The 25,689-nt window shown below is 39.5% G+C and overlaps 1 protein-coding gene across 7 annotated transcripts in view; it reads left to right on the top strand.

Annotated features, from left to right (window-relative positions):
- Positions 1–25,689, top strand: part of setd5 (SET domain containing 5) — a 140,905-nt gene that overhangs the window by 8,949 nt on the left and 106,267 nt on the right. Inside the window, exons 2-3 of one of the 7 annotated variants that reach the window (XM_080181687.1) lie at positions 16,014–16,098; positions 16,442–16,464. The exons of 5 other annotated variants lie outside the window; for them this stretch is intronic. The gene's annotated coding sequence lies outside the window, so the exon portion shown is untranslated. The remainder of the gene's footprint in view (positions 1–16,013; positions 16,099–16,441; positions 16,465–25,689) is intronic. One more of the 7 variants, XM_080181708.1, reaches the window with a different exon arrangement.

Here is a 25,689-nt window from a genome sequence, read left to right as displayed (position 1 = left end):
ATATTTATGGAAGACTTTGGAATTCCCTTTTATTTGAGTTGTTTTTGAACCATTTACACTAACCCCCTCCCCCATTCTGCAGCTTTAGGTTGAGTCTTAGGGGCACCATCACCATTCTTCCCAAGTGTTTCTTGGTGACTGCTGCGTGGGGTCGGAGATCTGGCATTAGGTTCTGGAGTGGGTCAACATGTCTAGTATTTTGACTATCTTCAGTCCACATCTCGTGAAAGTTGAAACCTTGCGGTCTGGTGGGTGTGAAGCTGATGAGGGCTTGTCTGTTACTTTGGACTATACTAATGGTATCTAGGTAAAATATCAGTGTGGGTGCTCTGCAGTAGTGAGAATGATGCCTTTGGTCTTTTGGTCTCCGATCCAGATTTGCTTGCCTAGACTTAAAGGTGGCAGAGCTTTCACTTTTTGTCTGGTATTGTACCATTGGTTTGTTTTCACCTGAGGTTTAATTCCTTCACTTGTGTTATGGCCAGTGGAGGTGACGTGAAGCTGCAGGTTCTAAAGTAATAGAGGGTATAACACCCTCACAGGCACGAACTGGTTCTCTGGAAGCAGAGAAATATATTTGTTTTTCAACTTCTCCAACCCTTGAAGTTTCACATCATGTCTTCCAACAGTGATCTCTGTAATACTCTGAGGCTTGGAAGGATAGTGATTGTTGTTGCACTGCTGACATTGCTGCCTGTTTCCAGTAATGCTGTTGCCGAGATGCCTGACAAAACATCATGCCCTCCCAGAATCGCGGTTGTCTTGGACTGTGTTCGTCATATAGCACCGACAATGGCCTAATGGACTGCTACCATGTTGCACAATGTGCTAAGTCTGGATTATAACAAGGAAGAGCTGTGGGTGTACCAGGGTCTTTACTTAAAAATTAGTTTGTTTATGCTGTCTCAAGTATATACGGAGTGGGTCACAGGAAAGAGACATCTCTCCTCGGAATTGCCTATCTGCTGCCTGGAGCTTATAGCACATAGCTAGCTGCCTGATGTTGGTGCTACATCATCATGTACATCATAGATTTGTATATTGATTCTGTTTTCCCAGTGGAAGTATTTTACTTTCTTGCTAATTGTCTTTTAGTGTTTTCAACAATTTCTGTTTTTGCAATTGTCAAAAATGGAAAAATTATATAACTTTGTCCACATAAAAATCACTTGCTTGTTTTTAATCAAAAATCTTGCAGTATGGTGTATGGTAAACCTGTATCAACTGCTGGTTTGCTGCCAGCTGAACTATTGTGTCCAGTGCTGGATGCCACACTTTAAGAAGCATGAAAACATTAGACAGGGTGCAGAAAAGTTTCACAAGAATGGTTTCAGGGATGAGCAACTTCAGTTGCATAGATACATTGGGAGAGGATGTTCAAAATCATACAGGAACTGGACAGAATGTATAGGGAGAAACTGCTCCAATGGTGAAGGGTTCAGAGCTAGAGGACATAAATTTAAAGTGATTAGCAAAAGAAGCAATGATGGCATGAGGAAAAATGTTTACCCATTGAGCGGTTAGGATTTGGGCAACACTTCCATGGTGGATGCATATTTCAGTCAAGACCTTCAAAAAAGATATAGCCAATTATCTGAAGATAAGACCACAGGGAAAAAAGAGGTGGGGGGAATGGCACTTTGGCATGGACACTCGCACCCAAATGACTTCCTCTTGTGCTGCAACTATTCTATAATAATAGATTGGCAAAGTTGAAAAGAAAGTACGATAAGAAAATAAATTTGGGTCTTGTTTGCAGCACTCAGCCTAGGTTTCAAAATCTGTACTTTGTAGCTGTAAGGAAGACAGACCGACACAAAAAAGGTCATTGATTTGAGGACCTGGAAAGGAATGAGACTGTGGTAATGCTGGGATTTGTCTTCATTGCAAAATATGACTCAGAGAAGGAATGAAAACTTATTGCACTAGTGAAGCTTCAAAGGAACGAGAGAGAAAGGATACATTGGCATTGGAGGGGGTGCAGAGGAGATTCACTAGGTTGATCCTGGAATTGAGAGAGTTGATTACAAGGAGAGACTGAGTAGACTGGGGCTATATTCCTTGGAATTCAGAAGAATGAGGGGAGATCTTATCGAAACATATAAGATTATGAATGGAATAGATAAGATAGAAGCAGGGAAGTTGTTTCCACTGGCAGGTAAAACTAGAACTAGGGGACGTTGACTCAAAATAAGGGGAAGCTGATTTAGGACTGAGTTGAGGAGTAACTTCACCCAAACGGTTGTGAATCTGTGGAATTCCCTGCCCAGTGAAGCAGTTGAGACTATCTCATTGAATGTTTTTAAGGCAAGGATAGATAAATTTTTGAACAGAAAAGGAATTAAGTGTTATGGTGAGAGGGTGGGTAAGCGAAGCTGATTCCACAGAAAAATCAGCCATGATCTTATTGAATAGTGGAGCAGGCTCGAGGGGCCAGATGGCCTACTCCTGTTCCTAGTTATTATGTTCTTATGAGAGAGGGAATTTCAATGGGGTACTGGTCATCGAATTTAAAAAAAGCAAAGATTTTGACAGAGGTTAGAAGCTAGAAATTGGAGAAGGATCCTCCGTTAGCTGATATCTACTTACTCCCTTTCCGTGAGCATGAGATAGATGTTGCAATAGTTTCCAGCCCCTGCTGGAGTAATATTCAGCAGTTGTTCTGTGGCTCCATATTGCATTATAAGTTAATATAGTTTGGAATAATTGTGGTTAGAGTTAGTTTCAGAATTTAAAAACCTCTGTACTTTTATGTGTTACTCATATGATTCCTGGTGATGTAAGTTATTTGGGCATTGCTGTAGCTTTAAGAAAATGTGTCACTACATCGAATGGACTAAGATGCTTCAAGTTTTATACTTCAATTATCTCTCATTCTTCTAAATTCCAGAGAATATAGCCCAATTTACTCAGGGTCTCATCATAAGATAACCCTTAGATCCTAGAGACCAGTTTTGTGAATCTTCGCAGTACCGTCCCCAATGCAAGCATATCCTTTCTTAAATATGTAAAATAAAATTGCACACAGGACTTTTGAAGCGGCCTTACCAAAAGTCTGTGCAACTGTAGCAAGACTTCTTTCTCCTTGTACTTCAATCCTCTTGCAATAAGGGCAGCATGCCATTTGCCTTCCTAATTGGTTGCTGCGCCTGCATCTAACATTCTGTGTTCCTTTTACCAGCACACCCAAATCTCTAATCATCAACACTTAGAATTTTCTCACCTTTTAAACTATATTCTGCATTTTTTTCTTGTCACCAAAGTGAATACTTCATATTTCCTCCTATTGTATTCCATCTGCAGTTTTGATACCCAATCATTTAACCTATATCACTTTGCAGCCTCTTTGTGTCCTCCGCACAGCTTATCTTTCCACTTAGCTTGGTATCATCAGCAAACATGGATACATTATTCGCTGTCACTTCATCTAAGTCATAATATAGATTGTAAATAGCTGAGGCCCAGCACTGATCCTTGTGGCACTCCACTGATCACTGCTTGGCAACTTCGAAAAGCCCAGTAAATGTACCCAGTCTCTGTTTTTTACTGGTTCGTCGATTCATTAGTTATTACACTCTGATGGTATGTGTGGATTTAAAATTAGTAAACTTCTGAACACAGAACATCTTTTTATGTTCTATTTTTCATACAAAATGTTTTAAATGTGTTGGATACAGTTTGATAGGTTTGCAGAAGTCTTTGTAGTCATACATTAACTGTAAGATTTGTAGAACGATTTAGAAATATGCATTAAAGGTTACAAGTTGTCTCTACGCTTGCTGATACACAGGTCTCTGTCCAACACTTGACTGATGCTGGATGTGGATCATAATTCTCTTTCATCACTGTTTAGGTACTGCACTTTTTCCACAAGAAAATACAGCTGTTAAATTACTTCTCTTCAAACAAATTGTTCCATTGGTTGCTGTCAAGAGAACTCTGGAGCACAACTGAAAGTCTTTACTCTATTTGTTTGTGTCATGTGATATACAGGCCTTGTGCAGCCTGAAGATAAATCTGATTGACTCACTGGCAGTTTCTATGTGGATAGCTTCAATGTGGGGTCCTGAGGTTTGCTGCCTGTACTTCATCCAGTTCACTTCAGATTGCAGCTGGCTACATATGACATTTCTGATATTAGTGTGAACTCGCATAGTACAAAAGCAGCTTGAAATTTCAGCCCACAGCCTTGCTGAGAAGACCTGTTCATTATATCATAGAATCTGTACAGTGCAGAAGGAGGCCATTTGAGTCTGTACCACCTTTCCAGAAGAGCATCTTACCCAGGCCCAACCTCCTGCCCCATCTCCATAACCCCATAATCATCCAACCAACACATTTTTGGGCTCTATAAGAGGCAACTCAGCATGGGCAATCCACCTAACCCTGTACATTTTTGGAGTGTGGGAAGAAACCAGAGCACCTGGGGGAAATTCTACACACATGTGGAGAATGTGCAAACACCACACAGATAGTCACTCAGTGCTGGAATTGAACCTGTGTCCCTGATGCTATGAGACAGCAATGCTAACCAGTGTACCACCATGCTACCCATGTACTATATATGTGTATTAAAACTGGATTTTTGGCAGTTTTAGTGAATTCAGTAACTTTGCATTGCAGTTGCTGTGGTATATGTGAGATCAGGTATTAGCTACACAAGTAGTTTTCTGAAGTTCATATAAATGTAGTTACAGTGAAATCTCAGATGACTCAAAATTTGGTTATTTCAAAGTCATCAATGATTCCAGCTGACAGAATAGCAAACCCAATGTTTTGCCAGCTCCACGCTGGTAACTCCGTATTGTCCAAACTTGTCTAAGTTTGTCATATGACTGTGTCGATTATTCAGGGTGGAGTCAGACCACACAAGCTCAAAATCCTAGAGTGCTGTGCATGACATTTGAAATTAATGTTTCCCTGTGAAAGGACATGCAAAGCCTTCAAGTATGGCTAAATCAGAAATTGGTTCCATTAAGAACAAGGAGGAACAGGCTGAGGCCAACCAGTCTAATGAGGAGGCACTTTTCATTCATCTGTGGGCATGGAAATTTCAGTAGAGAGAATCATGGAAACTTATGAGATGGATGATGCTGTATGCTGCAGGACAGGAAAGATAGATGACGTAGGTGCAGTGCATTTTTCAACTGTGATGTCAGAGGAGGCTGATGACCCTGATGAGTCCACAAATGTCTGAGCAGAAGAAGATTAGAGTTTTTCCAGAGTTAACTACTGACATTTTTCAATGCAAAACTTTGTTTTTTGACAAGGTTAGGCCATTGTAAGGCATGAACAAGTTGAATAAGGATTTTTTGCACATCTACCACTTCACTGTGTTTTCTTTTGGCATTTAAACCTGTTGGTTTTGACACAGACCATGTTTGTGGGCATATTGGATTACATAGAGATACACTCATATGGGAATGAGGTCTCCTTAGCTATCAAGAAGCTCCGCTTAACATGAGTTTGTGGACGGATCCTTGAGAATTTGACTCAGAAGGAGTTATTTTATGATGGGTGTGTAGTTGTGTGGTGCTAGAGGAAACTGTGAGGTTAATGGGTAAATCAAAAATTTTCCTGGTCCTCCACGTGATAGTTAACCCTGGATTTGAACATATGCAGCTAGGGATGGAGTTCTGCTGTTGATGATGTATAAAATAATATTGCAGCCCCCCGTCATTAATCAATATTTTTTACTCACATTTGTATTTTTCAACACAAACTGGGTACTTTGCTCCTCCATCCATCTTGGTCATGTCTTTTGACTATTTTAGATGATGGATTTGCCATAGAAGGGTATCTTCTATTACTGGTTAACTTTGTGTTGAGTTCAGTGGAGCCACATGTTACGTAGCGAGCCATTTGGCCGAAGTCCATGCCTGTACTTGAGCTCCTTGAACAATTGAAACCTTCTCCCATCTGTCCTCATTCAAATCTACCATTGTAACTCAACAATTTATTTACTTTTCCCTCATTTGCATGTCTAGCTTCCCCAGTTATACAGTTTGCTTCAACCACTCCCTGTACGTTGCAGCTTGCTAAACCATATTAGTTAATTCCATCATTGGTTGTAGATATTGGGGAACATTGAAGTTCAGTGACAAAGAGGTTTCAACTCTTATTTATTTTTTCAGCAATATCTGCCATTACTTGTTTATTATTTACCAAACCAAGGAGCTGCATGTGTATAACAGAAGTTATCTTATTACCATTGTTAGGAGCAGAGACTTGACAAAACTGAAGGTGTACAGAATTTTGTAACCTCGCCTTAGGAGATGATTAATTATTTTACAAATTTTTAAGAGCTTGCCGCTCTTTATATTGAATATTTCACAATTTCTACAATCCAGATCAGCTGTACTAGTCACTATATCACATTAGTTTGCTGAATTTTTTTTGATCTTGTTAATTTTAAATCGTTTCATTCCCAAAATGTCAAATAGTTGTGTATATGTAAAGTAAAAGCAGCATAAATAGAAATCTTATGCAGCATTATTCTGACTAGAAGTTTTCAAATTGTGTGTTGATGAAAGTTTAACCCTACCTTTAACATTCAGATGAGGAAAGACCTAGTGTTTTATTACCACTGTGCTTATATCAGAGTTTCAGGTGAACAGCAAGTGTACAATTTCATTTGACCATCTTCATATGGTGTTAAGTAACATAATTGGAAATCAATCAAAATATCAGATTGGATACTTATTTCTTGTTTTCTCTTTTCTCTTAATATATTACAATGTACAGATGAGGAAGAGTTAGGGAAGTGTCTGGTGTTGGTACATATCCTTTCAGTGTTTAGCATGCAAGATAATTTCTATATTGAAGGCTCATCCCAATGGTATGTTCTCCCTTGTAGGGAGCATGTCTGTGAGCATTTACCAGGAACACTTATCTGAATTTCACCAGGATTTACTTTGCCAAACTGTCTTTCGACCAGCTGCTGGATTGCTGCAGCAGTCATCATTTCTAAAAATAGGGTCGTATACTTTGCCTTAGAGAGGATGCATTGGGTTTCATTTTATTTTGCTGGTAAATGGAAACATTACTTTGTGGAAGGCTCTGAAGTCCCCGAAGTAAAATGTGAATTGATTGTTCACTATATATCGTTTAGCTGCGATTTTAAATATTATTTTACTCTTTGAAGTATTGGAATCAGTTGGTATGTTTTAAATTCTGCTTGGGCCTCAGTTTAGTATGAATTTATTCTTCAAATTTTAGATATGATTTCTCCCTTCCCCTTCAAAATATGTTACCCTTTTTACATCACCATCGGTACAATTGAGTGTGTGGCAAACAAAATATGGTGTGAAATTTGTGTCTCTGTGCTGTTGCTTTAAGCTATCTGTTAGAGATGTAGGAGAGTGGAAAGGATTTTTTTGTGGTACCTAGTGAGGATTAGGTGTAGCATGGCCTGGCATTTTGCTTTGTGGGACATTGCTTAGCATCAAGCTAATGCCTTGATCAAATTCACCTAACAATTAAATGACTGACCATTAATTTGAAGTGCACAATATTGCTTTGAGTATGGAAAACTGAAAGTGATCTCTGGCTACCTGTAGCATGGCTGGTATCTTTTAAAATGAATGAATTTCATTCATTGTTACGGAAGTCATTGTAAGTAGGTCGGTCACACATGTCCAATGCAAAGCCTCAGTTTTTCAATAAAATAATATATACCAATTGTGCTTTTATACCTGCCCTAATGGTTAGCAAACTGTTGGAAAATAATGTTTAATGGAATTGCCTCGGTTGATTAAACTACCTCTTATTAACATTTTTTTCTAAAGGGTATGACCTGTTTGTTTTCCATTTGTACCAATTGCCTGGGTGGCATGGGGGCATAATGGTTAGCATTGCTGCCAGACAGCACACAGGGACCCTGGTTTGATTCCCAGCTTGGGCTACTGTCTATTGGAATTTACACGTTCTTCCTGTGTCTGCTTGGTTAGGTGCATTGGCTATACTAAATTCTCCCCCATTGTACCCAAACAAGTACTGGAGTGTGGTGACTAAGGGACTTTTCTCAGTAACTTCATTGCATGTAAGCCTACTTGTGACACTAATAAATACATAAATTTTAAACTTTAAAAAGCATTGACCGATTTCAGATATTGTTTATTGAATAGATGCACATACATGCACACACACAACACAACTCTTAAGAGAAATTTATAATTGCTTTGAGAAATTTTCACTGAAGAGTTTAAACTACGAGAAGTTTAGAGTAGCAAAAACAAACCTGTGGCTCATAAAAAGTAAAATCTTTGTTCTCTTTCAAGTGGGTCAATTTCAGGAGCTTCCATATCCAAAAGCATCAACAGTAACGCCATTTCATATTAAGCTTGAAATCCTGAAGAAGGTCTCTATGAGGATGCCTTCAAAAGTAGAATAGCTAAGCAGCCTTCATTAATTAAAATGGGAACGCAGCCAGTAACAATCAAAAATTGAATAAATTGGTTTAAATCATATAATATGGGCCACATCAGTTAACTTATTGTATTCTTGGGATGGGGTGGGAAAGTAGAAGAGCTTGTTTTTCATACCGAGGAACCTAGGGTTGGCAGTAAAATACAGACATTTGTTTCATGCAAACAAAAATACATACCAGTGGTATCCATTTGGGTACAATTATCGTTATGTAACAGGTATATAGATTTGCTATATAATTCCAGTTATCTGAGAAAATAGTCATCAGCTGGATGCAAAGTGCATAGACCACAAGTAATTTAGGAAGTGGGCATAATTCATGACTTGGTTTGCTTTTGTCTTCACGGACACTTGTTGTTATCACAAGGGCTCCCTATGTGAAGATTTGACACAGGTTGTCCTTGTCCAGTTCAAAGTTTTTTTAAAAGTGTTCCATCTACAACTTAGTTTATGTTCTGAAGTACCAGAGAAGATAGATTATTTATATGCCTATCTTTTATCCATTCTTCACGCTGGTTAGTTAGCAAGGAAAAGTCTAAGGAGTCAGTTAATGAGGAAAAGTCTAAAGAATTAAGAAATGTTGGCCGTACTGGATGTCTTGAGGAGAGACGCGCTATTGGTGAGTGTATTCACCCAATTTTGTCAATGCATTTCAATGATAAAAACATGGAGACATTTCCAATTCATGTTCTGGTATACATAATCTAAAAGATTTTCCTAGTTTTGTACTTTTGCTGCTCAGCGTTAAATGTTGAACTTTATGTTGCGGTGGAAAAATGTTTCTTTCAATTTCTAAGGCCTTTTGCAATTGGAGGCTGCTTAGATGCTCACCAGTGAGTCCGAGGGGTCCCATGTGAAGTCTCAAATAGGGGCTATATGGTAGTGGGGATGGGTTGTGCTGTGATCAGGGGCACAACCTTTTCTGAGGTCAGTTGTAATGATGGCTGATATTAGATATATTCTGTCAACACTGGTTGACTTGTCAAAGTGACCATTCTTAATATGGGATCCTAGGGCATCAATGTCAGCCGCTTATACAGCCCATTGATCATTGTGGCTAAGCCTTCACTTATCCACATGCAAATTTTGATCTGGAGTCAGAAAATTAATCGAAAATTTGACCAATTACCTGCTCCCTAACTGGGAGGAGTATTGCTCTGTTCTGTTGTCATAGAGCCATTTCTGGCACAGAAGGAGGCCAGTTGATCTATTGAGCCCATGCTGGCTGTATGAAACAATTCAGTCAGTCCTGTTCCCCTGCTGTACCCTGGGAACCCGTTAAGCTTTATTTTTCAAGTGCCCATCCAATTTCCTTTTGAAATCATTGATTGTTTTTTCTCAGCCTCGTGGGCAGTGAGTTCCAGACCATTACCACTTTCTCCAATAAAAAGTTCATGGTCACAGTCCCCTTGCATCTCTTACCCAAAATCTTTAATATCTTTCCCCAAGTCTTTGTACCATCAACTAAAGGAAACAGCTTTTCCTTATCTACTTTATCCAAACCTGTCGTATCCTTGTATCAATCAAATCTCCCCTCAATTTCCTTTGATCCAAGAACAACCCCAGCTTCAGCCTAACTTTGAAGTTAAAATCCCCCATCTCTTGAATCAGTCAAGTAAATTTCTTGTGCAATTTGTTCAAGAACCCATGCATTCTTCCTAAAGTGTAATAACTAGAATTGAATACAATACTCTAGTTGTAACCTAACCAGAACTTTATATAAAGTTTCAGCATAACTTCTGTATTTTTTTACCCAGTGCCGTTTTTATGAAGCCCAAGATCCCGTGCGGTTCATGAGCCACTCTCTCAGTATGGCCTACCAGCTTCAAAGATCAATGCACACGCACCCACAGCTCCCTCTTTTCTTACAGTAGGGAAACAGATGACATCGGCAAAGCATACCACGTGACTCAAAATGTTCCCAGATGCTTCATGTGCGACAAATCATTATGATGTTAAACCAAGGTGCTGTTTGTCTAAAACGTACCATAGCAATTATTTTGAGTAGTGCAGGGAATTTTTGTATTTCCCTGCCTAACATTCATTGCACAACTGTCAATACTCAAACAGAATAGCTGGTCATTCATTTCGTTGACATTTGTGAGGCCTTCCTGTGCTGGAGATGACTGCCATATTCCACAGTGAAAGTGCTTCAAAAATGATCCTATAACATGACTGTATTGGAGTCACGATGAATACTTGTGAGAGCAGTTGATTGTGGGGAGCAGAGAATACTGAGTTGGATACCCCAGGGTACAATGTTGGGACAAGTATTATTTCTAATTTCTGTAAATGACTTGGATTAATCTGATTGGATTTACTATTGTCACATGTTTTTGTATACAGTGAAAAGTATTGTTTCTTGCATGCCATATAGACAAAGCGCCCCATTCATAGAGTACATTGGGGAGAAGGAAAGGAGAGGGTGCAGAATGTAGTGTTACAGTCATAGCTAGGGTATAGAGAAAGATCAACTTAATATAAGGTAGGTCCATTCAGAAGTCTGATGGCAGCAGGGAAGAAGCTGTTCTTGAGTTGCCTGGTATGTGATCTCAGACTTCTCCCGATGGAAGAAGGTGGAAGAAAGGATGACGGGTGCGCAGAGTCCTTAATTATGCTGTCTGTTTTTCCAAGACAGTGGGAAGTATCGACAGAATCAGTGATTGGGAGGCTGGTTTGCATGATGGACCGGGCTACATTCACAGTCTTTTGTAGTTTCTTGTGGTCTTGGTTAGAGCAGGAGCTGTGCTACATCCAGAAAGGATGCTTTCTATAGTGCATCTGTAAAAATTGCTGAGTCAAACTTTATGAAAATTGATCAAATTTGCAGCAGGTACCAAACAAGAACATGTTGTGGTTTTAGAGAAGACAGCTCATAAAATGAAGTATCAGTTGAACAAAATATATACATCAACAACAATGGCAGAGAAGCATCATATGCACAGGTACTTCATTGCAGTGTTAATGCAAGCCGACTTGTGACACAAATAAAATTAACTTAAACTAGAAAGCAAAAATGGGAGAAACACATAATCAGTGATTGATGTTGAGCTAACTATGGAACAGAGATACCTAGAGGACTAAGATATAGGCAAAACTATACTTTGAGTATAGTGGTGAGAGACTGCATTCAAAAAAGTACTTCACTGGCTGTAAAGTGCTTCAAGAGGTCCTGTGGTTGTGAAAGGTTCAAAACAAATGAAGTTCCCTTATAAAAGGGTGATGTTTCAGCTCCAAGGCTGTGCATTGAAAAGCCATGAAGTTGAACCCTATTGTCAGTAATTGACTTAACCAATACCTCTAACGCAGATTATTTGGTCATTAAGACATTATTGCTTTTGGGAGCCTGCTGTGCACAAATTGGCTGTCGCATTTCTGACATTACAACAACGAATACACTTCAAAAGTACTTCATTGGCTGTTAGTTGTTTTAGAATATCCTGAGGTCGTGAAAGCTGTAAATGCAAAGTCTTTTTTCACTTGAGACCGTGACTGCTACTATTTAAATACAAATCTGTTCTACTTTTATCTTACTTTGTAGTGCAATAACTATTGTTGAATAGATGGCACACCAACATTGTGCACAGTGATTCCAGAAAGAGCAATGAGATTAGTTCAGTTCACCTGTTTTTGGTGGTGGTGGTTGAGCGAAGAATATTGACAATGCTTGGGAAACCACCTCATCTTTGAATAGTACTGTGGAATCATTAGCATTCCCAGAACTGACACATGGGCCCTACATATTGTGCCTCATACAGGGGATAATGCCCTTGGGTACAGTGCTCAGTTTAAATTGCATGAAGTGTCAACCCAGTTATGAGCTTTGCCCCTTCTGAGGTAAACAGTATATAGATTCAACCTATAACCTGGAGAAGGTTCATTTAGACTTGAAACATTAACTCTATTTCTCTCTCAACAAATGCTGCCAGACCTGCTGAGTCTATCTAGTTTCTCTGTTCTTACAACCTATAACCTCTCTTGTAGGTAGTCTGGTGCTGCTCGCTGTCTGTACCAGCAGATTCCTGGGGAAGTCCCTGTTGATTTTAATAATTGTTTAAATATTATTGTTAGGTACTGATGAAAACTGTCAGGGCGGTGAATTATTAATGATAATCAGGGATGATTCAGCACCAACCATGCATCTCATTCAACATCCTTTAAATAGGATCACATAGAATCCCTGGTGCAGAAGGAGCGATTGGGCCCATCCAGCTTGCACCGACAACAAGCCCACCAGGCCCTATCCCCGCAACCCCACGTGTTTACCCTGCTTAGCTCCCTGACTCTAAGGGGCAATTTAGCATGGCCAATCTGCCTAACCCACACATCTTTGGAATGTGGGAGGAAACAAGCATCCAAAAGAAATCCATGCAGACACAGGGAGAAAATGCAAACTCAGAACAGGCAGTGACCCAAGCCTGGAATCGAACTCGGGTCCCTGGCACTGTGAGGCAGCACTGCTAACCACTGCGCCACCGTGCCACCCCTGTTAGGTAAAGAATTTTTCTCAGAGAGGGTGTTTTCTGATGCTAAAGCCTTCAGATGTCGAGCAATATGCACGATTTAACCCAAAGCACCCAGCAAACATTCCACTTTCGAAATGAAAAATGACTTGCATGTATCTGAGCCTTTCAGAACCTCGACTTCCTAATCTGTTTTCCATCCAATCAGCTTCTTTTTGACACGAATCATCAATAAGAAATCTGACAGCCAATTTGTATACACCAGATTGTCACCAACAGCATTGTGATAATGTGATTGAAGCATCTCTGAAGAGGTCAAACGTTCAATTCATAGTCCCTGTCCTGTGATGACCAAAATGGAGAAGATTCATTTGGAAGACGCCAAACATATTGAGAGACTTAGGGTGGGATTTTATGGCTGTGTTTGCCCCGAAAATCCTGCCTGAGGTCAATGGACCTTTCCATGCTCCGCCTCACCTGTTCTGATGCCCATAGCGGACAGAATGGGAAAATTCACCCCTTAGTCGGAAATAAGCAGTATTAAAGTTGAGTCTTTGGAAACAACACACTAACCTCTAAACAACTCAACTGCCATACTCTTCAAGTACCTCCTTCCCTACATATGGCAGAGTCTGCAGATTGTGCAGTGGTTTATCAACCATTTCAGAAGCCATTGAATAGTAATGAAAACAGTTTATTCATGATCCTGAGAGACTGCCTAAGAATGACCAGATAATTTGTTCTTCAATGGTGTTGATTGAGAAATAAATATTGGCTAGTATAGTGGAGGGAATTTGCCTGCTCTCCTTCAGAATAGCACCAATGGATTTTTAATGCCCACCTTGGAAAGCAGGTGGTTTAATATGGTGGTTAATATGGTGGTGTTTGAAAAACAGCACCTCTCTTGGCACTATCTGGAGTTTCAGCCTAGACCTTGTGATCCAATCTGTGTGGGAGACTTGAACCCACAGCCTTGCGATTCAGGAGCAAGAGTATGACTGACTGAACTATGGTTGACACCTAAAAATAGGTAATCCTTTTCACAGAGTTGCTACAGACATTGTTTATCTATTATTACCAAATTAGACTTATCCAAATAGCTGATACATTTCTGCAATAGGGCAAACTACATTTGAAATTTAATTTTCGTAAGTAGTTATCCTTAAGTGAGTACATTATATTACTGATATCGTGAAATAAGATTTTTGCAGGTAAAGGTGAGACTTCTTGTGGCCAAAGTGGCACCAATACATTTTCAGAGTTTGTGTTCCAATGGCAAATAGTTCTTTATATTGCTCAATTCTGTAGTTAAATTTATTAATTCCAAATTACTCCCTGAATTAATGTGAAAAAACCCCATAAACCAGTTTAATTTGGAATATAGTGACTTAAGTGTTTTATTTGGTTATCCTTGGAGAAATTTCCTGTATGTGGGTGATTGGGATCATAGCATGATAGTCAGTTAAATGGGCATGCTATGGTCCAGTCACAGGTAACTGCATTTAGAGTGATCAGTGATAGACAGGTTTGGCTTCAGTAATTGTACTGCAACAAAATGTACAAAAAACAGTCTTAATATCTGTACCGGGTTGTACAGATATAAAATAGTTTTGTTTATGAGGAGAGTAACACTAAAGTGACGCAAACGTCACTGGTGGAGGAGAGAATAATAGTCGTTGTTAATGGTGGTTCAATTTTGGACCTCGTGTTGTGGAAAATTCTGAGTGCTGAAGTGGGGGCACCAGTTTCTTTTGGGTTGCATGGTGGCACAGTGGTTAGTACTGTTGCCTCACAGTGCTAAGGATCCGGGTTCGAATCCAGCTCCATTCACTCTCTGTGCGGAATTGGCACGTTCTCCCTGTGTCTGTGTGGTTTTCCTTTGAATGCTCCAGTTTCCTCCTACAGTCCAAAAGACTTGTTGGTTAGGTGCATTGGCCAGGCTAAATTCTCCCTCAGTGTACCCGAACAGGCACCAGAGTATGGCAACTAGGGGATTTTCACAGTAACTTCATTGCAGCGTTAATGTAAGCTTACTTATGACACCGATAAATAAACTTCAAATTTGCTTTTCACCTAGCAGCATGCTAATTATGCATTCTGAGATTTGCTGTGGAACCATGGGAGTAATAAGCAAAGGACCCTAGACAAAAGAAACACTCGGGGCATTTTACAGCTGAGATGAGTGTTTGAAAGCAAAGTATTTGTCTTAGAACAGGAATTTGCCATAGCTAACGATTTAAGAAATGTACTGAATGCTATCTGTATTTAATTTTCTACTAAATTATAGAACCTGCACAATTTCATCACTTGTCTTAAACTATTGAAAAACTAATCTTTCAATAAGAATATTTCAAATTCATTGATCCAGCAGAAACTTCTAAGTTGCAGTTTCCCAATAGGCATTACATAAGGAAAATAATTTGGTTCTGGTAAGCTCTTGGGAGCGTTCTGAAAATGGATCATTAAACTGTATTTTGCATTAACTCCCAGGCTGCGATGGCAACTACTTCCCATGAAGCTGATTACACTTGTTCCAATTATAAAATTCAGTCAGAAATCTACTCAGTTTTAGGTTTCTAAATGTGGCCTGATCAACAATGCTGTCAGCTTCAAGTTAACTACAGCATTAATGTTTTTGGTCACTGCCATTGACTGAGGGTGAGAGGACACACTTTGCAATATTTTCAGGTAGCGCGAATTGTTATTGGCTGTTCTACTGCAAGTTCACACCAGAGTCTTCAGCACTAAAATCTAAGCTGGCATTTTGCTGCAGAATTGGCTGGGGTGGGGAGTGGGGGGGTGGGGGTGGGAGGGTAGTGGTGGTGGTGATGGTGATGGTGAAAGAGATACACTGTTGGAGGTGCTGACTTGAGATGAGGTGTTAAACTGAGGACCTATCCACTCTGGTAAATGTTTTGAAGACAAGCAGGGAAGTTATGTCTATTCTTCTGTGCAATATTCGTCCCTCAATCAACATCAGGAAAACAGGTTCTCTTGTCATTATCTCATTACTGTTTGTGGGAGCTTGCAGCAGGGACTGTACTTCAGGAGTTATAAAGCACTCAGGGACATCTTGATGTAATGAAATGTGTTATCTAAATGCAAGTCTTTTGTTACTTCTAGCAAAGTACTTGTTTTCTTGTACTACGAAAAGAGCCCCACACTGACAACACAGCTTTTTTGAACTATATGGGAGGCATCCAGGATGGTAAGTAAAGGGAATTTCCAGTAACTAAGAATATACTGAGACAGCAATAGTGTTCTCTAGCTTGGATCTATGCAGGATACAACTTTGGATAATATTTGAAAATGGGAGTCCTGCTGTATTAATAAATACTATGAAACAGATGGGTTCAGATCATTTATAAAGTTTGCAGCTTAATAAAGCCTTATTGGATGGAGAAAGCTTGGTTTTGGGGCCTACATTTCTAAGCATTAGTTGGTTTGTCTGGATTCTTCACAGATGGGGAATCAGATATAATTGTAATTTATGTTTTGATTGTTTGGCTCTTGAAAGCACAGCTGAACCAAACTTTGCTTTCTTCCTCCAGGGGCAGAAACTCGCTGGCATATGGTAAGGTTTCAACTCTCAGGAGTTAACAATTCAATGTCTTGGTGTTAGGCCTACAGCTATATCTCTGTTATTGTGTGGAATGTCATCTATTTATTCCTATTTAAATAGTGTCTTCAAATCAACAATGTTTTTCAGAATTTGTGTGCCAATTATTTCAACCTTTATTCCTCCTCAAGTGTGGGATTTGGTCTGTACCATATAGTATTTAAGTTGGTAAAAAGCTAAATGGTTATTCTTTATCAAATTCCCATCTGCGGTTTGAACCTTGCTGTGAACAAGGTAATGTGTAAATGACCTATGTTTACACTCATATCCACACATAAAATTACTGAAATTTATGGCTACTTTACCTTGGTTGGCTTGTACTTGGGTAACCTGTTTTATTGGAAATATTATCAGTTTAATTTATCTCAAGGTCACAATAATGAAATTTCGTTGCTACACATGTTTTCTGTTGAGAAGATGCAGGCAGTATCTTCTCCATGCATTTTAGCTTTCCTCATAGAACAGTTTTAAGGAATTATATGCTTTTTAGCCTAACCCATCAGTAGATAAAGTCTAGTGTATTGGATAATAGGATTCTTGCTAGCAAGGAATAGTAGAAAAGGTGAGGCCATTTTAACAACTTCGGGAGCCTGTATTCAGCTGGGGATTTCTAGCATAAAATGACACAAGTATGGCAGCTACCTGGAATACCATAGGGCTTTTACTGTCTTGATTTCACAATTTTGGCTGACGAGTACTTCAGTGTTACAAAACTGCAAACTGGTCACAACCTCCTTCAGTATCCCAATCCATATTCTGCATTACCCTGTTATAGGCTTGTTTCTGGATCAAATTAAAATATGTTAGATTACCTACTGTTGCCTGTTGCCTGTGGCCTGGCCTATTTCCACACCTCGAGGGCCCCTCAATTCCTTTTAGATCTTATGCTGTATTTAAAACTTCAGATTGATGGAGAGATTATTGATGAGCAGTCTGAAACTAGGGAGAATAGCTTTAAGAATAATAGGTCTCCCTTTTGAGATGGAGATGAGGATTTTTTTTCTCTCTCAGTGGCTTGTTAACATGTGGAATTCTCTTCCCCAGAAAGTGGTGGGGGTTGGATCATTGAATTTATTCAAAGCGAGTTAAATTATTTTTTTGATAGACAAGGGAGTCAGGAGCAAACAAGGAAATGGAATTGCAACCATAAATAGATCAGCTACGATATTATCGAATGTTAGAGTTGGATTGAAGAGCCAAATGGCCTATCCTTGCCCTTAGGTTTTGTTGGTTCAAGGTGCCTGTCCTTATTTGATGATTCTACTTTCTCATTTAAGAACATAAGAACATAAGAAATAGGAGCAGGAGTAGGCCATCTAGCCCTTCGAGCCTGCCCCGCCATTCAATAAGATCATGGCTGATCTGTCGTGGCTCAGTTCCACTTTCCCGCCCTCTCCCCATAACCCTTAATCCCCTCTCTTATTAGAAACTGAAGTTACATAAATAAGAAAATTAATTCGATGCATAACCTGGGATCCCAGAACCTTGGGCAGGGTGTGTGATGTTATCAGATTTCTGTCCAGCATCAAAACTACTTCAGAAAATGTTGGAAATTCTTAGCAGATCCAACAGCAATCTGAGGAGAGAGAACAGAGCTAATGTTACACATCTGGATGAACCTTCAAAACATTAGCTCTGTTCTCTCTCCACAGCTGCTGTCAGACTTGCTGAGATTTTCCAGCATTTTCTGTTTCTGTTTCAGATTCCAGCATCCATAGTATTTTGCTTTTATCAAAACTATTTATTTGACTAAACAGATGTTATTTTTGTTGCTGTTTCCAGTGTAAAAAGAGGCATTTTCTGGAATCATAGCATTGTTTCCTTTGGTTTGTTGACATTGTGATAGGGCAGAGCATCTTCGGGAGTGTCAATATTGACAAGATTGTCAAAAACAAAAGTTTTGAAATTATTCATCTGAAGATAATAGAACCACTTCTATCTAATTAATAAAACAATAGTAGTTTGAGTTAGTGTAGATGAGAAGGATGTTGTGGTGTACCTTCTCTGGTGAGGCAAAAAAAACTGCATTAGTCATCTGACCTTCATTTGTGGATTTGTGCTCTTATCCAAGGCGTAGCCACTCTTGCCATTGACCTATCTTCTGTGGTCACCTTTTGTAAGCTATTGTCACGATAATGGTTCAATTCAAAGCTAATACATTTTATCAGTTGATTGAGTTCCTACTGCTGATTATTTCCTGCTAATCTGTGGCAGTGATTGTGAAGTGTTAATTGACTAATGCTGGTAAAATAGAAACATGATGTGGAGATGCTGGCATTGGACTGGGGTAAACACAGTAAGAAGTCTCTCAACACCAGATTAAAGTCCAACAGGTTTATTTGAAAGTAAATGCCACAAGCTTTCGGAACACTGTTCCCTCTGAATAGCAGATTAGATGTAAAGACTCGCATTCTAATCAGTATTCTGTGAACTGTGTGTGTCTTTATATGACCCGTTTCTGATCAGAACTCTCCACTCACCTGACGAAGGAACAGCGTTCCGAAAGCTTATGGTGTTTACTATCAAATAAACCTGTTGGACTTTAACCTGGTGTTGTGAGATTTCTTACTCAGATCGAAACATACCAGGAGGGGTCTTTCTGTACCATTGTGTTGTGGCTTCTCCCTGACTTGAACTTTTTGTTAAAATGGACCAGCTTACAGACACATTTTTGTAAAATCAAAACATTGGCTCTATTCTCTCTCCACACATGCTGTTAAACCTGTTGAGATTTTCCAGCATTTTCTGTTTTTGTTTTACATAATTTTGTATATGTTCAGCATGTGCACTGATTAGGTTACTGAACTGAAACTATAATGTTATGGCGGCTGATATTCACGCTTCAAACTTGTAGAAAAGTTGTAGAGTTGGAATGTGATTAAGAGTAATTTTATTTATGGAATGCATTATAATTGACCAAGGAACAGAATAAAATATTTAAAATTTGTGACAATTTGCACTGTTTTAGCTTTAAATTGGAACTCGGGTAAAAATAGGATTTGTGTCTAAGCTATCCAATTTAATGTAGACTTTAAGGCATGCATCTAAAAATGGTTTAGAATTCCTGGGCGCTTATGTTTGTAGGAAATTGTTATCTGATACCTAATTCAGGCAAGCTATGTAGTGCTCAAGTAAATTGTTGTTGGAAGGCTGACCAGCCTGTTCGGCTTATTAAACTTCGTCAGCATGCCACGAGAATTGTAATTGTTCCCATTTGCTAAACCACTTGCTTGATGGGTACAGTGACCTTGTGTAGACAAGCAAGTGAAGCTTACAATGCTGTGTGCCATCACCTCAACTGATTTAAAGGCTCACCTGTTGCTTTCCATGTGTTTAGACACCTAGGTGATCTGAAGAAAAGTGTCTAAGTCATATTATGGTGTATACTCGTCAGGAATAAGTAAATTTCTTGAGTAGCTTTTAATACAACTTACTTAACTGGAAACATTTATGTGCTATTTGCATTGCGCACATATTGCTATTTCTAGAAGTTTAATCAGTTTTTTTTACTTGCAGGACTAAAAATATTTATGAATGGGGATCTCATTTACTGCTTTTTTAAAAACTGCATTAATATAGTGCATTGTTCATACTCAGGACAACTCGAAGCACTTTATAGCCAGTGAATACCCAGTCAGTCTTTATCCTTTGCGCTATCCATGTCCATTTCTCTCAAATGCCCATCCAGCTTTCTTTTGAAATTATTAATGGTCTCCATTTCTGTCACCCTGCTAGGCAGAATGTTCCAGGTCATGACTACCTGCTGTGTTCAAAATAAATTCTTCTTGACATAGTCCCTGCGTCTCTTGCACAAAACGTTAAAACTGTGTCCCCAATCAAGATTTGTAGTGCAAAATAATTATGATCAAAATTAAAATTCTCTGTCTGAAGCCATTATGTTGATTAGGGGATGAAAAAGTGCACTTATATAATGGGTATCAAGGATCAAGTCTCTGAACTATACCGCTACATTTGCCGTACCATAAATCACTGCAGTTATGCCTGTGATTGTGAAAGCCATTTTGCAAAGAAGAAGGAGGTGAAGGAATTTGAACTACATTTTACAATTTTAAAGGGGATACAGGAACAGAGAGCGGGGGGTCACAAACACAAACTGTCGGAAATGCTGAACAAGTTGCTAAAAACTCCTCTGCACAGACTATAAAAACAAGGAAGTTGTGCTAAACCTGTATAAATCACTGGTTAGACCTTAGCTGGAGTATTATGTTCAGTTTTGGGCATTATGCTTTGGGAAGGCTTTGGAGAAGATGTAGAGAAGATTGAATTGAATGGGTTCCAGGAATGAAGGACTTGAGTTTTAATGAAATACTGGTGAAGGTGGGGTTGTTCTGCTTAGAGCTGAGAGATTAAAGTACAAGTACCAGACAATGACCATTTTCAACAAGACGGGATCAAATATTATCCCTTGACATTCAATGCCATCACCATCACTGAATCCTCTATTATCGACATCCTGAGAGCTTCTGTTGATCAGAAACAGAATTGGACTAGACATATGAATACTGTGGCTAAAAGCAGGTCCTGCAGTAAGTGACTCACCTGCTGACTCCCCAAAGCTTGTCCATCATTTTACCAGGCACAAGTCCGGAGTGTAATGGAATACTCGCCAGTTGCTTGGATGAATGCAGCTCCAACATCATTGCAGAAGCTGGACACCATTTAGAACAAAGCAGCCCACTTGATTGCTACCCTTGCACAAACGTTCAACCCCCCCACCACTGATGAATGGTGGCAGCTACATGTACCATCTACAAGATGCATTGCAGGAACTCAACAATTCTCCTAATACAGCACCTTCCAAGCCCAAGACCACTACCATCTAGAAGGACAAAGACAGCAGACACATGGGAACACCACCATCTGAAAGATTCCCTCCCAGCCAATCACCATCGTGATTTGGAAATACATTACTGTTCCTTCACTGTTGCTGGGTTGGAACTCCTTCCCTAACAGCCTTGTATGTACCTACACCCCAGGGACTGCAGTGATTTAAGAAGGCAGCTCATCACCTCCTTCTCAAGGGCAACTGGGGGTGGGCAATAAATGCTGGGCCGACCAGTGATGCCCACAGGCTGGAATGCATTCTTAAAAAGGGGGCTTGAGACTATAATCTTCCAACTCAGTTGCAAGTGTTCCCATAGTAGTCAGGCTGACAGGCATTTGTAGTTCAGGTAAAGTGTTAAATCGAGTGCCATAGGATATAACAATAGTGTGATACAATCTGAAGAAAAGCAAGGAGTATTCTGTTCTGGGCAACCCAACATCATTAACAGATTATCTGACCGTTATGACATTGTTGTTTGTGGATTATATTAGGTGCAATTTGACTATTGTGTTTCCCTCTTTTATAACAGTGAGCAAATTTTAAGAGTATCAAACCTTTTGGATACATTAAGCCCATGGAGGTGTTGTAAAACCCAGAAATCACTTGGTGAAGGATAATACGGGAGTCTGTCTACTTCATATTTAGAGTGAAATATTACAAGCTTATCTCTCCCAATTCAATCACACATTTTCACTAAGCGCCTCCTTACTGTATATGAAGTCAAGTGAAACCCCTATTTATTCTTCCATGGGATGTGGGTGTCATTGACAAAGCCAGCATTTGGTGCCCATTCCTAATTGCCCTTGAACTGAATTGCTTGCTAGGCCATTTTAGAGGGTAGTTGAGAGTCAGTCACATTGCTGGAGTCACATGAAGATCAGATCAGGTATGGACCTCAGATTTATTTACCTAAAGGCCAGTAGTGAGCTTGGTGGGTTTTTAATAACAGTCAGTGATAGCTGTCATGGTTACCATTATTGACACTTCTTTAATATTCCAGATTTTTAAAAAAATTATTTAAATTCCACCAGCTACCAGAGTGAGATTTGAACCCATGTTCCTAAACTTGGGCCTTTCCATTCCAAAACCAATTACAATAAATCTAAAAAACTGAGGGAAAAATTAAAGTGGCAGCTCCTTAAAGGGATATGACTTAAACAAAAATACTCCAGTGATATTATCACTATGCCACCATCTGCCCCCTAATTAATGCCTTCCGCCTCTATATCATGAAATCTCTACAGTGCAGAAGAGCCATTCAGACAGAGTATCTTTATTGTGGCTAATCCATCCTGTATGTACATCTGTCCTCCCACACTCCAGATATGTGTGGGTTAGGCGGATTGGCCATGCTAAATTGCCCCTTTGTGTCTGGGAGACTGGCTAGGGTAAATGTGTGGGGTTATGGGGATAGGGGCTAGGTGAGATTGTGGTCGGTGCAGACTCAGTGGGCTGAAAGGCCTCCTGCACTGGAAGATTCTATGAGCTTAGGACACTAAAGGACAACTTAACATGGTCAATCCATGTACTTTGCACATCTTTGGATATAATTAGACACAATTGATGGATAACTATTAGAAGGTGCTGAAACATAGAAGCCCTTATCCTTTTCCTATCCATCTCTTTCCTCTCTCTCCAACCCTACACCAGGGAATTGCAGAAACATGGGGTTTTGCTTGAGGTTCAATGGTTTCTTAAGGTTAATCATCAAATCTTTTATAAATGTCTCAATTAAATCATTTGTTAGCTACGTTAACAGGAAGCAAAACACATGCTCCATTTTTGCACTTTCAAAGTATATTTAGGCTATATGGTCACTGATTGTTTTAAAAATTATTAAGTCTCATTGATTTGACAAGACCTGAGCTTGATCGCCAGGATACCCTGAATTTTTACCTGTTAGAACTGACAGGAGCTGAGTCAATTTTTCAAAAAGAAAATTTACCCTTTGGCAAGTTGACATTGCCATGATTAAGCATGCTCATTCTTAATATATAGGAGTATTAATGGCACTGTTGGCATACCAATACATCACATGGACTGTAGCAGTTCAAGGTGGCAGCTTCTCAAGGACCATTAGGGTTAGACAATAAATGCTGGCCTAGCCTATGATGTCCATATTCCATGAATGAATGAATAAATAAAAAGGGTTGAAATAGCAGTGGATCATTAATAGCATCTCTGCAGTTTGGACATAGAGTATTCAATATTCATTACTTTAAGGAAAACAACAACACAAAATCATATGTTGTACACAATAATCTAAAACTATCTGATTAGTGAATATGAACAGGCAAATTATTACCATGTTTAACTGACACAAATGATTGATTGTGTTCCAGGTTGCATTTTCCTTCCCAATCGCTTTCTCAGTATGAACCAGACTTTATGAAAATGTTTCCAACCCATAGGTGAGGTTAAAACTCTCCATCCTATCTATCACCAAGACTCCCACAACATTACTACTTCCAATATTTCAGCCCCTCCATGCCTCCAAAAATAACAATGCTTTGATTTCTTCTGCAGTTAATTTCATTAATGTCCTCCTTTGTGACCTTTCATGTTCTATTCTCTGTGTACCAAATTCTTGTTAAGTTCTGCTGGCTCTTGGCTTCATGTCCTAGCACACACATTCAAAATCCTGATCTTCCAATCCATTGTGGCCTTGTCCAAAGCAATCTTGTATCCTTCATGGTGAATTCAGTTCTCCTGTGCTGCAGACTGTGACAATTTGTGCATTTCCCCCCCATTCTGTTCACCATATTTGTAATGGCAAAATCTTTGGCCTCCTTGACTCTATGGAATTTCCTGCACAAGCCTCTCTCGCCTGCTGTAAACCTTCTCAAAAAACATTTCCTTGAACGAGCTTTCCTTGTACCCCTTCTGAATCATTCATTCCACTCCCCAGTTTATCCTGTTTACCTTGATCTTTGTGAAGTGCTTGGCATAATTCGCATATTAATAGCATTAGATTATTCACATGCTGTCTGTTCTGAAACAATGACGAGACACAGTCTCGATGATACATTTCCAAAGATGTGTGGGTTAGGTGGATTTGGATTGGCCATGCTAAATTGCCCTTTTGTGTTGGGGGACTAGCTAGGGTAAATGCATGGGGTTATGGGGATAGGGCCTGGGTGGGATTATGCTCGGTGCAGACTCGATTGTCCCAATGGTGGCCTCCTGCACTGTAGGATTCTATGATTCTGTGACGTTACAAAAATACCATATCATATTATTCAGTAGGGTAAAAATGATTGCAGAAGATATATTCTTGTTTGTAGCATTTGGGGCTTGGAGCTGGAACCCTCTTTCCTTTAAATTTTTGTCATCCTGAGACTAATGACGTTGGTGTTCAAAAAAATTACAATTCAGCAAGTCACCATTTTGGACCCTTGGCCAAATTACAATTTTTAAATTCAAGGCTAGGTGGTGATTGTTGGCAGGCTATTTAGTTATTTGATTTGATTTATTATTGTCACATGTATTATTAGTATACAGTGAAAGGTATTGTTTCTTGTACCCTATACAGACAAAGCATACTATACATACAGAGGGAAAGGAGAGAGTGCAGAATGTAATATTATAGTCATAACTAGGGTGTAGAGAAAGATCAACTTAATGCGACGTAAGTCCATTCAGAAGTCTGATGGCAACACAGAAGAAGCTGTTTTTGACTCAGTTGGTATGTGTCCTCAGACTTTTGTATCTTTTTCCCGATGGAAGAAGATAGAACAGAGTATGTCTAGTATGCGGGGGCTTTTGATTATGCTGGCTGCTTTTCTGAGGCAGCAGGAAGTATAGACAGTGTCAATAGATGGGAGGCTAGTTTGACTAATGGACTGGGTTTAGTTCATGACCCCTTGTAGTTTATTATGGCTATAGAGCGGGAGCCATACCAAGCTGTGTTATAACCAGAAAGAACGTTTTCTGTGGTGCATCTGTAGAAGTTGGTTAGAGTTGTAGCAGACGTGCCAAATTTCCTTAGTCTCCTGAGAAAGTAGAGGTGTTAGTGGGCTTTCTTAACTGTAGCACCCGTATGGAGGGACCAGGACAGGTTGTTGGTGATCTGGACACCTAAAAACCTGAAGCTCTCGACCATTTCTACTTAACTCTTATTGATGTAAACAGGAGCATGCCCTCCGCTACGCTTCCTGAAGCTGATGACTATTTTCTTTTTGTTGACATTGAGGGAGAGATTATTGTCATTGCTCCAATTCACCAGATTCTCTATCTCTTTATTGTATTGTGTCTCATCATTGTTTGAGATCTGACCCACAATAGTTTGGCCACAACCCAAACTTGAAAATCGAGTTGGAGAATTTGGCCATTAA

Source organism: Carcharhinus amblyrhynchos, chromosome 3 (assembly GCF_965287045.1).
Source record: "Carcharhinus amblyrhynchos chromosome 3, sCarAmb.v2.hapA, whole genome shotgun sequence".
Classification (NCBI taxonomy): domain Eukaryota; kingdom Metazoa; phylum Chordata; class Chondrichthyes; order Carcharhiniformes; family Carcharhinidae; genus Carcharhinus; species Carcharhinus amblyrhynchos.
This window is presented reverse-complemented; position numbering and strand designations above follow the sequence as displayed.